The 14,685-nt window shown below is 44.0% G+C and overlaps 11 non-coding genes across 11 annotated transcripts; 5 read left to right on the top strand and 6 right to left on the bottom strand.

The window, feature by feature from the left end:
- Positions 1-301: 301 nt before the first annotated feature.
- On the top strand, positions 302-373 carry trnad-guc (transfer RNA aspartic acid (anticodon GUC)). The gene has a single exon. It is a non-coding gene; the product is annotated as a tRNA-Asp (tRNA).
- Positions 374-1,196: 823 nt separating this feature from the next.
- On the bottom strand, positions 1,197-1,279 carry trnal-cag (transfer RNA leucine (anticodon CAG)). The gene has a single exon. It is a non-coding gene; the product is annotated as a tRNA-Leu (tRNA).
- Positions 1,280-2,853: 1,574 nt separating this feature from the next.
- On the top strand, positions 2,854-2,925 carry trnad-guc (transfer RNA aspartic acid (anticodon GUC)). Its single transcript has one exon. It is a non-coding gene; the product is annotated as a tRNA-Asp (tRNA).
- An 823-nt stretch (positions 2,926-3,748) lies between these two features.
- trnal-cag (transfer RNA leucine (anticodon CAG)) lies at positions 3,749-3,831 on the bottom strand. Its single transcript has one exon. It is a non-coding gene; the product is annotated as a tRNA-Leu (tRNA).
- Positions 3,832-5,405: 1,574 nt separating this feature from the next.
- Positions 5,406-5,477, top strand: trnad-guc (transfer RNA aspartic acid (anticodon GUC)). The gene has a single exon. It is a non-coding gene; the product is annotated as a tRNA-Asp (tRNA).
- An 823-nt stretch (positions 5,478-6,300) lies between these two features.
- Positions 6,301-6,383, bottom strand: trnal-cag (transfer RNA leucine (anticodon CAG)). The gene has a single exon. It is a non-coding gene; the product is annotated as a tRNA-Leu (tRNA).
- Positions 6,384-7,957: 1,574 nt separating this feature from the next.
- trnad-guc (transfer RNA aspartic acid (anticodon GUC)) lies at positions 7,958-8,029 on the top strand. The gene has a single exon. It is a non-coding gene; the product is annotated as a tRNA-Asp (tRNA).
- An 823-nt stretch (positions 8,030-8,852) lies between these two features.
- On the bottom strand, positions 8,853-8,935 carry trnal-cag (transfer RNA leucine (anticodon CAG)). Its single transcript has one exon. It is a non-coding gene; the product is annotated as a tRNA-Leu (tRNA).
- Positions 8,936-10,509: 1,574 nt separating this feature from the next.
- On the top strand, positions 10,510-10,581 carry trnad-guc (transfer RNA aspartic acid (anticodon GUC)). The gene has a single exon. It is a non-coding gene; the product is annotated as a tRNA-Asp (tRNA).
- An 823-nt stretch (positions 10,582-11,404) lies between these two features.
- trnal-cag (transfer RNA leucine (anticodon CAG)) lies at positions 11,405-11,487 on the bottom strand. Its single transcript has one exon. It is a non-coding gene; the product is annotated as a tRNA-Leu (tRNA).
- A 2,469-nt stretch (positions 11,488-13,956) lies between these two features.
- trnal-cag (transfer RNA leucine (anticodon CAG)) lies at positions 13,957-14,039 on the bottom strand. Its single transcript has one exon. It is a non-coding gene; the product is annotated as a tRNA-Leu (tRNA).
- Positions 14,040-14,685: the final 646 nt, after the last annotated feature.

Genomic DNA, 14,685 nt, shown 5'->3' with positions numbered 1-14,685 from the left:
GCGGAGTGTCCTACATCTACCACAAGGCAGAATTTCTGGGTGTTGCCACCAAGATTCAAGATTCAAGCGTTTATTGTCATATATACAGTGCATGTTAGAAACACATTCCTGTACAATGAGATTCTTGTTGAGCCCTTTTCACCACTTGCATGCTGAAGATCATGCCTAGTTTCTTCTCAATTGCTTTGCGTGATTCAAAACATTCCTTTAAAAGGCACCTCAAATGGGACACAAAACTCTTATTTCGCTCATTGGCTACGGTAGTCTTTTCAAATGACGACTGTATCTGTCCCATCGAAATTCCTCGTTAGTATAATGGTCAGTATCTCCGCCTGTCACGCGGAAGATCGGGGTTCGATTCCCCGACGGGGAGAGCTAGGACTTTTATCACATGCCTCCCACCAAGTATAATCTAATTCACCCACCATCAGCCAAGTTCCCTCTTGCAAACAGTCACCTCCCTTACAAATCACTCAAGACCAGCAGCTCTTACACCAGCCTTCAATACATGCTGTCATCTCATATTCAACTATCTTACACTTGTTTGCTTTTATCAAAGCACTTTGGAAGGCATTTCACTTGGCACCACATGTATTGCCACCACGAGAAGCCTGGCCTGCAGGGACCTCTATCTTCCCCCTAACCTCTCCTTCATAAGACTCTTCCATAAAGCTCACTTCCAAGTACCTTGTCCAACAACAGAAGACCTGTTGTTTCATTCTTGTCTTGTCCAAAGCCAACAAGGACTTCCCCCTAACCTCTCCTTCATACCACTCTTCCATAAAGCTCACTTCCAAGTACTTTGTCCAACAACAGAAATCCTGTGGTTTCATTCTTGTCTTGTCCGAAGCCAACAATGACTTTGCATACCAGGGACGATCTGTCGAGGTCTTTTGTCACGACCAGTGTTTTGTTTTCAGACGATTTTTCCACAAAAATGACTGAAAAACAGGAGGTTTTACGGTGGTGTTGAGTACATGCCAAAATGTTAATATGTAACAATAACTTGAGTTGTGGACAAAGGATTCTCATGCACAAAGCCCCTTCCCTGCGATTCAGAGCGGTCATAAGACTTCAGAGTAACATGACGGCACAAAGAATGTTGCTGTAAACTAGATGATATAGCGCTAGCCAAGCAAGGAGTGAAGTTGGGTTGCCTTTGCCAGTGAAAACCATTCTCTTGGAGAAGGTTGCTTTGTCAGAAGTGGGATTTGAACCCACGCCTCCAGGGGAGACTGCGACCTGAACGCAGCGCCTTAGACCGCTCGGCCATCCTGACCGCAAAAAAAAGACTTGCACTTATTGTCGGCGGGCCCAGGGATCATTGGAGTGAATATGTGGGTCTACGTGGTGTTCATGGGTCTTGGCTGTTGTTTAAGTTGTTTAATAACCACAATAATGTCACGTGTACATAAAATCATTTGAAAAATTAAACAGGGGGAAAAAGAGAGCAAAGTGAGGAAAGGTGTGACAGATGAGGTCCCCCAGCAGTCTAAGCCTATAGCAGCTTGGGCAACATGAGATGTTTCAGGATTACCTGAGCCATCCCTAACTATAAGCTTTATCAAAAAGCATTTGGAAGCAAGAACTCTTCAGATGTAAAATGGCCGCAATAATCTTTAAACTAGACGATACAGTGCCAGTTTAGCAATACAACGTAGCATAGTCAAGCAAGGAGTGAACTTGGGTAGCCTTGCCAGTAAAAATCATTCTGTTGGAGAAGTTTGCAATGTCAGAAGTGGAATTTGAACCCCGCCTCCAAGGGAAACTGCGGTCTTAACGCAGCACTTTAAAGGCCAAGCGTCGTTGCCGTGATGGCTCGAGCGAGCGTTGTTGATGACTTCACGCTGTCGTTCCGACCATATATTGTGGCTGGAGTCGATGCGCCAGTCGTTGCAGTCTTTTCAGTCACAGAGGTGTCGCTGCTACGGGAAGGTTACCGCTAACGACTCCACAACGAGGAAAATGGAGAAGAAAACAAGAGCAGGAAGAGTAGCACTGTCATCAATGATCAGCATTCTCACCTCTGCTTACATAATAGCTGATGAGCCTCCAGAATTTGAAATTTCAAGAGGCATGATGATGCCCATCTCACCTCCAAATTCCTAAGCATTCTCACCCATTACTTACATAATAGCTGATCAGCCTCCAGAAGTTGAAATTTCAATAGGCATGATGATGCCCATCTCACCTCCAAATTGCTGAGCATTCTCACCCATTACTTACATAATAGCTGAGACTGCAGAAGTTGAAATTTCAATAGGTGTGTTATCACCATTATAGTCTGATGTGGTACTTAGAATACTGTTTTGATATTCTCACCCATCTTAGGCCTAAATGTGAATAGCCCCCCTTCAAATAGCCTGATATGAATCCAGTTTGCTTCGGTCAAAAGCCCTGTCCTGTTGTCCTATGATACGGTACCGGGGGTTTGAAAAATCTGCATAAGTGTCCAAAGTAGAATCTATTTACAACTTATCAACACTGCAAAGGGAAAAAAAAAGTCTAGCTTCTTCTGGAGCAAACATTCTACTTTTTATTGTTTTGATGATGCGGAGTGTCCTACATCTACCACAAGGCAGAATTTCTGGGTGTTGCCACCAAGATTCAAGATTCAAGCGTTTATTGTCATATATACAGTGCATGTTAGAAACACATTCCTGTACAATGAGATTCTTGTTGAGCCCTTTTCACCACTTGCATGCTGAAGATCATGCCTAGTTTCTTCTCAATTGCTTTGCGTGATTCAAAACATTCCTTTAAAAGGCACCTCAAATGGGACACAAAACTCTTATTTCGCTCATTGGCTACGGTAGTCTTTTCAAATGACGACTGTATCTGTCCCATCGAAATTCCTCGTTAGTATAATGGTCAGTATCTCCGCCTGTCACGCGGAAGATCGGGGTTCGATTCCCCGACGGGGAGAGCTAGGACTTTTATCACATGCCTCCCACCAAGTATAATCTAATTCACCCACCATCAGCCAAGTTCCCTCTTGCAAACAGTCACCTCCCTTACAAATCACTCAAGACCAGCAGCTCTTACACCAGCCTTCAATACATGCTGTCATCTCATATTCAACTATCTTACACTTGTTTGCTTTTATCAAAGCACTTTGGAAGGCATTTCACTTGGCACCACATGTATTGCCACCACGAGAAGCCTGGCCTGCAGGGACCTCTATCTTCCCCCTAACCTCTCCTTCATAAGACTCTTCCATAAAGCTCACTTCCAAGTACCTTGTCCAACAACAGAAGACCTGTTGTTTCATTCTTGTCTTGTCCAAAGCCAACAAGGACTTCCCCCTAACCTCTCCTTCATACCACTCTTCCATAAAGCTCACTTCCAAGTACTTTGTCCAACAACAGAAATCCTGTGGTTTCATTCTTGTCTTGTCCAAAGCCAACAATGACTTTGCATACCAGGGACGATCTGTCGAGGTCTTTTGTCACGACCAGTGTTTTGTTTTCAGACGATTTTTCCACAAAAATGACTGAAAAACAGGAGGTTTTACGGTGGTGTTGAGTACATGCCAAAATGTTAATATGTAACAATAACTTGAGTTGTGGACAAAGGATTCTCATGCACAAAGCCCCTTCCCTGCGATTCAGAGCGGTCATAAGACTTCAGAGTAACATGACGGCACAAAGAATGTTGCTGTAAACTAGATGATATAGCGCTAGCCAAGCAAGGAGTGAAGTTGGGTTGCCTTTGCCAGTGAAAACCATTCTCTTGGAGAAGGTTGCTTTGTCAGAAGTGGGATTTGAACCCACGCCTCCAGGGGAGACTGCGACCTGAACGCAGCGCCTTAGACCGCTCGGCCATCCTGACCGCAAAAAAAAGACTTGCACTTATTGTCGGCGGGCCCAGGGATCATTGGAGTGAATATGTGGGTCTACGTGGTGTTCATGGGTCTTGGCTGTTGTTTAAGTTGTTTAATAACCACAATAATGTCACGTGTACATAAAATCATTTGAAAAATTAAACAGGGGGAAAAAGAGAGCAAAGTGAGGAAAGGTGTGACAGATGAGGTCCCCCAGCAGTCTAAGCCTATAGCAGCTTGGGCAACAGGGGATGTTTCAGGATTACCTGAGCCATCCCTAACTATAAGCTTTATCAAAAAGCATTTGGAAGCAAGAACTCTTCAGATGTAAAATGGCCGCAATAATCTTTAAACTAGACGATACAGTGCCAGTTTAGCAATACAACGTAGCATAGCCAAGCAAGGAGTGAACTTGGGTTGCCTTGCCAGTAAAAATCATTCTGTTGGAGAAGTTTGCAATGTCAGAAGTGGAATTTGAACCCCGCCTCCAAGGGAAACTGCAGTCTTAACGCAGCACTTTAAAGGCCAAGCGTTGTTGCCGTGATGGCTCGAGCGAGCGTTGTTGATGACTTCACGCTGTCGTTCCGACCATATATTGTGGCTGGAGTCGATGCGCCAGTCGTTGCAGTCTTTTCAGTCACAGAGGTGTCGCTGCTACGGGAAGGTTACCGCTAACGACTCCACAACGAGGAAAATGGAGAAGAAAACAAGAGCAGGAAGAGTAGCACTGTCATCAATGATCAGCATTCTCACCTCTGCTTACATAATAGCTGATGAGCCTCCAGAATTTGAAATTTCAAGAGGCATGATGATGCCCATCTCACCTCCAAATTCCTAAGCATTCTCACCCATTACTTACATAATAGCTGATCAGCCTCCAGAAGTTGAAATTTCAATAGGCATGATGATGCCCATCTCACCTCCAAATTGCTGAGCATTCTCACCCATTACTTACATAATAGCTGAGACTGCAGAAGTTGAAATTTCAATAGGTGTGTTATCACCATTATAGTCTGATGTGGTACTTAGAATACTGTTTTGATATTCTCACCCATCTTAGGCCTAAATGTGAATAGCCCCCCTTCAAATAGCCTGATATGAATCCAGTTTGCTTCGGTCAAAAGCCCTGTCCTGTTGTCCTATGATACGGTACCGGGGGTTTGAAAAATCTGCATAAGTGTCCAAAGTAGAATCTATTTACAACTTATCAACACTGCAAAGGGAAAAAAAAAGTCTAGCTTCTTCTGGAGCAAACATTCTACTTTTTATTGTTTTGATGATGCGGAGTGTCCTACATCTACCACAAGGCAGAATTTCTGGGTGTTGCCACCAAGATTCAAGATTCAAGCGTTTATTGTCATATATACAGTGCATGTTAGAAACACATTCCTGTACAATGAGATTCTTGTTGAGCCCTTTTCACCACTTGCATGCTGAAGATCATGCCTAGTTTCTTCTCAATTGCTTTGCGTGATTCAAAACATTCCTTTAAAAGGCACCTCAAATGGGACACAAAACTCTTATTTCGCTCATTGGCTACGGTAGTCTTTTCAAATGACGACAGTATCTGTCCCATCGAAATTCCTCGTTAGTATAATGGTCAGTATCTCCGCCTGTCACGCGGAAGATCGGGGTTCGATTCCCCGACGGGGAGAGCTAGGACTTTTATCACATGCCTCCCACCAAGTATAATCTAATTCACCCACCATCAGCCAAGTTCCCTCTTGCAAACAGTCACCTCCCTTACAAATCACTCAAGACCAGCAGCTCTTACACCAGCCTTCAATACATGCTGTCATCTCATATTCAACTATCTTACACTTGTTTGCTTTTATCAAAGCACTTTGGAAGGCATTTCACTTGGCACCACATGTATTGCCACCACGAGAAGCCTGGCCTGCAGGGACCTCTATCTTCCCCCTAACCTCTCCTTCATAAGACTCTTCCATAAAGCTCACTTCCAAGTACCTTGTCCAACAACAGAAGACCTGTTGTTTCATTCTTGTCTTGTCCAAAGCCAACAAGGACTTCCCCCTAACCTCTCCTTCATACCACTCTTCCATAAAGCTCACTTCCAAGTACTTTGTCCAACAACAGAAATCCTGTGGTTTCATTCTTGTCTTGTCCAAAGCCAACAATGACTTTGCATACCAGGGACGATCTGTCGAGGTCTTTTGTCACGACCAGTGTTTTGTTTTCAGACGATTTTTCCACAAAAATGACTGAAAAACAGGAGGTTTTACGGTGGTGTTGAGTACATGCCAAAATGTTAATATGTAACAATAACTTGAGTTGTGGACAAAGGATTCTCATGCACAAAGCCCCTTCCCTGCGATTCAGAGCGGTCATAAGACTTCAGAGTAACATGACGGCACAAAGAATGTTGCTGTAAACTAGATGATATAGCGCTAGCCAAGCAAGGAGTGAAGTTGGGTTGCCTTTGCCAGTGAAAACCCTTCTCTTGGAGAAGGTTGCTTTGTCAGAAGTGGGATTTGAACCCACGCCTCCAGGGGAGACTGTGACCTGAACGCAGCGCCTTAGACCACTCGGCCATCCTGACCGCAAAAAAAAGACTTGCACTTATTGTCGGCGGCCCCAGGGATCATTGGAGTGAATATGTGGGTCTACGTGGTGTTCATGGGTCTTGGCTGTTGTTTAAGTTGTTTAATAACCACAATAATGTCACGTGTACATAAAATCATTTGAAAAATTAAACAGGGGGAAAAAGAGAGCAAAGTGAGGAAAGGTGTGACAGATGAGGTCCCCCAGCAGTCTAAGCCTATAGCAGCTTGGGCAACAGGGGATGTTTCAGGATTACCTGAGCCATCCCTAACTATAAGCTTTATCAAAAAGCATTTGGAAGCAAGAACTCTTCAGATGTAAAATGGCCGCAATAATCTTTAAACTAGACGATACAGTGCCAGTTTAGCAATACAACGTAGCATAGCCAAGCAAGGAGTGAACTTGGGTTGCCTTGCCAGTAAAAATCATTCTGTTGGAGAAGTTTGCAATGTCAGAAGTGGAATTTGAACCCCGCCTCCAAGGGAAACTGCAGTCTTAACGCAGCACTTTAAAGGCCAAGCGTCGTTGCCGTGATGGCTCGAGCGAGCGTTGTTGATGACTTCACGCTGTCGTTCCGACCATATATTGTGGCTGGAGTCGATGCGCCAGTCGTTGCAGTCTTTTCAGTCACAGAGGTGTCGCTGCTACGGGAAGGTTACCGCTAACGACTCCACAACGAGGAAAATGGAGAAGAAAACAAGAGCAGGAAGAGTAGCACTGTCATCAATGATCAGCATTCTCACCTCTGCTTACATAATAGCTGATGAGCCTCCAGAATTTGAAATTTCAAGAGGCATGATGATGCCCATCTCACCTCCAAATTCCTAAGCATTCTCACCCATTACTTACATAATAGCTGATCAGCCTCCAGAAGTTGAAATTTCAATAGGCATGATGATGCCCATCTCACCTCCAAATTGCTGAGCATTCTCACCCATTACTTACATAATAGCTGAGACTGCAGAAGTTGAAATTTCAATAGGTGTGTTATCACCATTATAGTCTGATGTGGTACTTAGAATACTGTTTTGATATTCTCACCCATCTTAGGCCTAAATGTGAATAGCCCCCCTTCAAATAGCCTGATATGAATCCAGTTTGCTTCGGTCAAAAGCCCTGTCCTGTTGTCCTATGATACGGTACCGGGGGTTTGAAAAATCTGCATAAGTGTCCAAAGTAGAATCTATTTACAACTTATCAACACTGCAAAGGGAAAAAAAAAGTCTAGCTTCTTCTGGAGCAAACATTCTACTTTTTATTGTTTTGATGATGCGGAGTGTCCTACATCTACCACAAGGCAGAATTTCTGGGTGTTGCCACCAAGATTCAAGATTCAAGCGTTTATTGTCATATATACAGTGCATGTTAGAAACACATTCCTGTACAATGAGATTCTTGTTGAGCCCTTTTCACCACTTGCATGCTGAAGATCATGCCTAGTTTCTTCTCAATTGCTTTGCGTGATTCAAAACATTCCTTTAAAAGGCACCTCAAATGGGACACAAAACTCTTATTTCGCTCATTGGCTACGGTAGTCTTTTCAAATGACGACTGTATCTGTCCCATCGAAATTCCTCGTTAGTATAATGGTCAGTATCTCCGCCTGTCACGCGGAAGATCGGGGTTCGATTCCCCGACGGGGAGAGCTAGGACTTTTATCACATGCCTCCCACCAAGTATAATCTAATTCACCCACCATCAGCCAAGTTCCCTCTTGCAAACAGTCACCTCCCTTACAAATCACTCAAGACCAGCAGCTCTTACACCAGCCTTCAATACATGCTGTCATCTCATATTCAACTATCTTACACTTGTTTGCTTTTATCAAAGCACTTTGGAAGGCATTTCACTTGGCACCACATGTATTGCCACCACGAGAAGCCTGGCCTGCAGGGACCTCTATCTTCCCCCTAACCTCTCCTTCATAAGACTCTTCCATAAAGCTCACTTCCAAGTACCTTGTCCAACAACAGAAGACCTGTTGTTTCATTCTTGTCTTGTCCAAAGCCAACAAGGACTTCCCCCTAACCTCTCCTTCATACCACTCTTCCATAAAGCTCACTTCCAAGTACTTTGTCCAACAACAGAAATCCTGTGGTTTCATTCTTGTCTTGTCCAAAGCCAACAATGACTTTGCATACCAGGGAAGATCTGTCGAGGTCTTTTGTCACGACCAGTGTTTTGTTTTCAGACGATTTTTCCACAAAAATGACTGAAAAACAGGAGGTTTTACGGTGGTGTTGAGTACATGCCAAAATGTTAATATGTAACAATAACTTGAGTTGTGGACAAAGGATTCTCATGCACAAAGCCCCTTCCCTGCGATTCAGAGCGGTCATAAGACTTCAGAGTAACATGACGGCACAAAGAATGTTGCTGTAAACTAGATGATATAGCGCTAGCCAAGCAAGGAGTGAAGTTGGGTTGCCTTTGCCAGTGAAAACCATTCTCTTGGAGAAGGTTGCTTTGTCAGAAGTGGGATTTGAACCCACGCCTCCAGGGGAGACTGCGACCTGAACGCAGCGCCTTAGACCGCTCGGCCATCCTGACCGCAAAAAAAAGACTTGCACTTATTGTCGGCGGGCCCAGGGATCATTGGAGTGAATATGTGGGTCTACGTGGTGTTCATGGGTCTTGGCTGTTGTTTAAGTTGTTTAATAACCACAATAATGTCACGTGTACATAAAATCATTTGAAAAATTAAACAGGGGGAAAAAGAGAGCAAAGTGAGGAAAGGTGTGACAGATGAGGTCCCCCAGCAGTCTAAGCCTATAGCAGCTTGGGCAACAGGGGATGTTTCAGGATTACCTGAGCCATCCCTAACTATAAGCTTTATCAAAAAGCATTTGGAAGCAAGAACTCTTCAGATGTAAAATGGCCGCAATAATCTTTAAACTAGACGATACAGTGCCAGTTTAGCAATACAACGTAGCATAGCCAAGCAAGGAGTGAACTTGGGTTGCCTTGCCAGTAAAAATCATTCTGTTGGAGAAGTTTGCAATGTCAGAAGTGGAATTTGAACCCCGCCTCCAAGGGAAACTGCAGTCTTAACGCAGCACTTTAAAGGCCAAGCGTCGTTGCCGTGATGGCTCGAGCGAGCGTTGTTGATGACTTCACGCTGTCGTTCCGACCATATATTGTGGCTGGAGTCGATGCGCCAGTCGTTGCAGTCTTTTCAGTCACAGAGGTGTCGCTGCTACGGGAAGGTTACCGCTAACGACTCCACAACGAGGAAAATGGAGAAGAAAACAAGAGCAGGAAGAGTAGCACTGTCATCAATGATCAGCATTCTCACCTCTGCTTACATAATAGCTGATGAGCCTCCAGAATTTGAAATTTCAAGAGGCATGATGATGCCCATCTCACCTCCAAATTCCTAAGCATTCTCACCCATTACTTACATAATAGCTGATCAGCCTCCAGAAGTTGAAATTTCAATAGGCATGATGATGCCCATCTCACCTCCAAATTGCTGAGCATTCTCACCCATTACTTACATAATAGCTGAGACTGCAGAAGTTGAAATTTCAATAGGTGTGTTATCACCATTATAGTCTGATGTGGTACTTAGAATACTGTTTTGATATTCTCACCCATCTTAGGCCTAAATGTGAATAGCCCCCCTTCAAATAGCCTGATATGAATCCAGTTTGCTTCGGTCAAAAGCCCTGTCCTGTTGTCCTATGATACGGTACCGGGGGTTTGAAAAATCTGCATAAGTGTCCAAAGTAGAATCTATTTACAACTTATCAACACTGCAAAGGGAAAAAAAAAGTCTAGCTTCTTCTGGAGCAAACATTCTACTTTTTATTGTTTTGATGATGCGGAGTGTCCTACATCTACCACAAGGCAGAATTTCTGGGTGTTGCCACCAAGATTCAAGATTCAAGCGTTTATTGTCATATATACAGTGCATGTTAGAAACACATTCCTGTACAATGAGATTCTTGTTGAGCCCTTTTCACCACTTGCATGCTGAAGATCATGCCTAGTTTCTTCTCAATTGCTTTGCGTGATTCAAAACATTCCTTTAAAAGGCACCTCAAATGGGACACAAAACTCTTATTTCGCTCATTGGCTACGGTAGTCTTTTCAAATGACGACTGTATCTGTCCCATCGAAATTCCTCGTTAGTATAATGGTCAGTATCTCCGCCTGTCACGCGGAAGATCGGGGTTCGATTCCCCGACGGGGAGAGCTAGGACTTTTATCACATGCCTCCCACCAAGTATAATCTAATTCACCCACCATCAGCCAAGTTCCCTCTTGCAAACAGTCACCTCCCTTACAAATCACTCAAGACCAGCAGCTCTTACACCAGCCTTCAATACATGCTGTCATCTCATATTCAACTATCTTACACTTGTTTGCTTTTATCAAAGCACTTTGGAAGGCATTTCACTTGGCACCACATGTATTGCCACCACGAGAAGCCTGGCCTGCAGGGACCTCTATCTTCCCCCTAACCTCTCCTTCATAAGACTCTTCCATAAAGCTCACTTCCAAGTACCTTGTCCAACAACAGAAGACCTGTTGTTTCATTCTTGTCTTGTCCAAAGCCAACAAGGACTTCCCCCTAACCTCTCCTTCATACCACTCTTCCATAAAGCTCACTTCCAAGTACTTTGTCCAACAACAGAAATCCTGTGGTTTCATTCTTGTCTTGTCCAAAGCCAACAATGACTTTGCATACCAGGGACGATCTGTCGAGGTCTTTTGTCACGACCAGTGTTTTGTTTTCAGACGATTTTTCCACAAAAATGACTGAAAAACAGGAGGTTTTACGGTGGTGTTGAGTACATGCCAAAATGTTAATATGTAACAATAACTTGAGTTGTGGACAAAGGATTCTCATGCACAAAGCCCCTTCCCTGCGATTCAGAGCGGTCATAAGACTTCAGAGTAACATGACGGCACAAAGAATGTTGCTGTAAACTAGATGATATAGCGCTAGCCAAGCAAGGAGTGAAGTTGGGTTGCCTTTGCCAGTGAAAACCATTCTCTTGGAGAAGGTTGCTTTGTCAGAAGTGGGATTTGAACCCACGCCTCCAGGGGAGACTGTGACCTGAACGCAGCGCCTTAGACCACTCGGCCATCCTGACCGCAAAAAAAAGACTTGCACTTATTGTCGGCGGGCCCAGGGATCATTGGAGTGAATATGTGGGTCTACGTGGTGTTCATGGGTCTTGGCTGTTGTTTAAGTTGTTTAATAACCACAATAATGTCACGTGTACATAAAATCATTTGAAAAATTAAACAGGGGGAAAAAGAGAGCAAAGTGAGGAAAGGTGTGACAGATGAGGTCCCCCAGCAGTCTAAGCCTATAGCAGCTTGGGCAACAGGGGATGTTTCAGGATTACCTGAGCCATCCCTAACTATAAGCTTTATCAAAAAGCATTTGGAAGCAAGAACTCTTCAGATGTAAAATGGCCGCAATAATCTTTAAACTAGACGATACAGTGCCAGTTTAGCAATACAACGTAGCATAGCCAAGCAAGGAGTGAACTTGGGTTGCCTTGCCAGTAAAAATCATTCTGTTGGAGAAGTTTGCAATGTCAGAAGTGGAATTTGAACCCCGCCTCCAAGGGAAACTGCAGTCTTAACGCAGCACTTTAAAGGCCAAGCGTCGTTGCCGTGATGGCTCGAGCGAGCGTTGTTGATGACTTCACGCTGTCGTTCCGACCATATATTGTGGCTGGAGTCGATGCGCCAGTCGTTGCAGTCTTTTCAGTCACAGAGGTGTCGCTGCTACGGGAAGGTTACCGCTAACGACTCCACAACGAGGAAAATGGAGAAGAAAACAAGAGCAGGAAGAGTAGCACTGTCATCAATGATCAGCATTCTCACCTCTGCTTACATAATAGCTGATGAGCCTCCAGAATTTGAAATTTCAAGAGGCATGATGATGCCCATCTCACCTCCAAATTCCTAAGCATTCTCACCCATTACTTACATAATAGCTGATCAGCCTCCAGAAGTTGAAATTTCAATAGGCATGATGATGCCCATCTCACCTCCAAATTGCTGAGCATTCTCACCCATTACTTACATAATAGCTGAGACTGCAGAAGTTGAAATTTCAATAGGTGTGTTATCACCATTATAGTCTGATGTGGTACTTAGAATACTGTTTTGATATTCTCACCCATCTTAGGCCTAAATGTGAATAGCCCCCCTTCAAATAGCCTGATATGAATCCAGTTTGCTTCGGTCAAAAGCCCTGTCCTGTTGTCCTATGATACGGTACCGGGGGTTTGAAAAATCTGCATAAGTGTCCAAAGTAGAATCTATTTACAACTTATCAACACTGCAAAGGGAAAAAAAAAGTCTAGCTTCTTCTGGAGCAAACATTCTACTTTTTATTGTTTTGATGATGCGGAGTGTCCTACATCTACCACAAGGCAGAATTTCTGGGTGTTGCCACCAAGATTCAAGATTCAAGCGTTTATTGTCATATATACAGTGCATGTTAGAAACACATTCCTGTACAATGAGATTCTTGTTGAGCCCTTTTCACCACTTGCATGCTGAAGATCATGCCTAGTTTCTTCTCAATTGCTTTGCGTGATTCAAAACATTCCTTTAAAAGGCACCTCAAATGGGACACAAAACTCTTATTTCGCTCATTGGCTACGGTAGTCTTTTCAAATGACGACTGTATCTGTCCCATCGAAATTCCTCGTTAGTATAATGGTCAGTATCTCCGCCTGTCACGCGGAAGATTGGGGTTCGATTCCCCGACGGGGAGAGCTAGGACTTTTATCACATGCCTCCCACCAAGTATAATCTAATTCACCCACCATCAGCCAAGTTCCCTCTTGCAAACAGTCACCTCCCTTACAAATCACTCAAGACCAGCAGCTCTTACACCAGCCTTCAATACATGCTGTCATCTCATATTCAACTATCTTACACTTGTTTGCTTTTATCAAAGCACTTTGGAAGGCATTTCACTTGGCACCACATGTATTGCCACCACGAGAAGCCTGGCCTGCAGGGACCTCTATCTTCCCCCTAACCTCTCCTTCATAAGACTCTTCCATAAAGCTCACTTCCAAGTACCTTGTCCAACAACAGAAGACCTGTTGTTTCATTCTTGTCTTGTCCAAAGCCAACAAGGACTTCCCCCTAACCTCTCCTTCATACCACTCTTCCATAAAGCTCACTTCCAAGTACTTTGTCCAACAACAGAAATCCTGTGGTTTCATTCTTGTCTTGTCCAAAGCCAACAATGACTTTGCATACCAGGGACGATCTGTCGAGGTCTTTTGTCACGACCAGTGTTTTGTTTTCAGACGATTTTTCCACAAAAATGACTGAAAAACAGGAGGTTTTACGGTGGTGTTGAGTACATGCCAAAATGTTAATATGTAACAATAACTTGAGTTGTGGACAAAGGATTCTCATGCACAAAGCCCCTTCCCTGCGATTCAGAGCGGTCATAAGACTTCAGAGTAACATGACGGCACAAAGAATGTTGCTGTAAACTAGATGATATAGCGCTAGCCAAGCAAGGAGTGAAGATGGGTTGCCTTTGCCAGTGAAAACCATTCTCTTGGAGAAGGTTGCTTTGTCAGAAGTGGGATTTGAACCCACGCCTCCAGGGGAGACTGCGACCTGAACGCAGCGCCTTAGACCGCTCGGCCATCCTGACCGCAAAAAAAAAACTTGCACTTATTGTCGGCGGGCCCAGGGATCATTGGAGTGAATATGTGGGTCTACGTGGTGTTCATGGGTCTTGGCTGTTGTTTAAGTTGTTTAATAACCACAATAATGTCACGTGTACATAAAATCATTTGAAAAATTAAACAGGGGGAAAAAGAGAGCAAAGTGAGGAAAGGTGTGACAGATGAGGTCCCCCAGCAGTCTAAGCCTATAGCAGCTTGGGCAACAGGGGATGTTTCAGGATTACCTGAGCCATCCCTAACTATAAGCTTTATCAAAAAGCATTTGGAAGCAAGAACTCTTCAGATGTAAAATGGCTGCAATAATCTTTAAACTAGACGATACAGTGCCAGTTTAGCAATACAACGTAGCATAGCCAAGCAAGGAGTGAACTTGGGTTGCCTTGCCAGTAAAAATAATTCTGTTGGAGAAGTTTGCAATGTCAGAAGTGGAATTTGAACCCCGCCTCCAAGGGAAACTGCAGTCTTAACGCAGCACTTTAAAGGCCAAGCGTCGTTGCCGTGATGGCTCGAGCGAGCGTTGTTGATGACTTCACGCTGTCGTTCCGACCATATATTGTGGCTGGAGTCGATGCGCCAGTCGTTGCAGTCTTTTCAGTCACAGAGGTGTCGCTG

The sequence above is a fragment of the Leuresthes tenuis genome, unplaced genomic scaffold (genome assembly GCF_036924035.1).
Source record: "Leuresthes tenuis unplaced genomic scaffold, fLeuTen1.0.hap1 SCAF_13, whole genome shotgun sequence".
In the NCBI taxonomy this organism is placed as follows: Eukaryota; Metazoa; Chordata; class Actinopteri; order Atheriniformes; family Atherinopsidae; genus Leuresthes; species Leuresthes tenuis.
The sequence above is the reverse complement of the archived record's forward strand: the minus strand, read 5'-3'. Positions and strand labels throughout refer to the sequence as shown.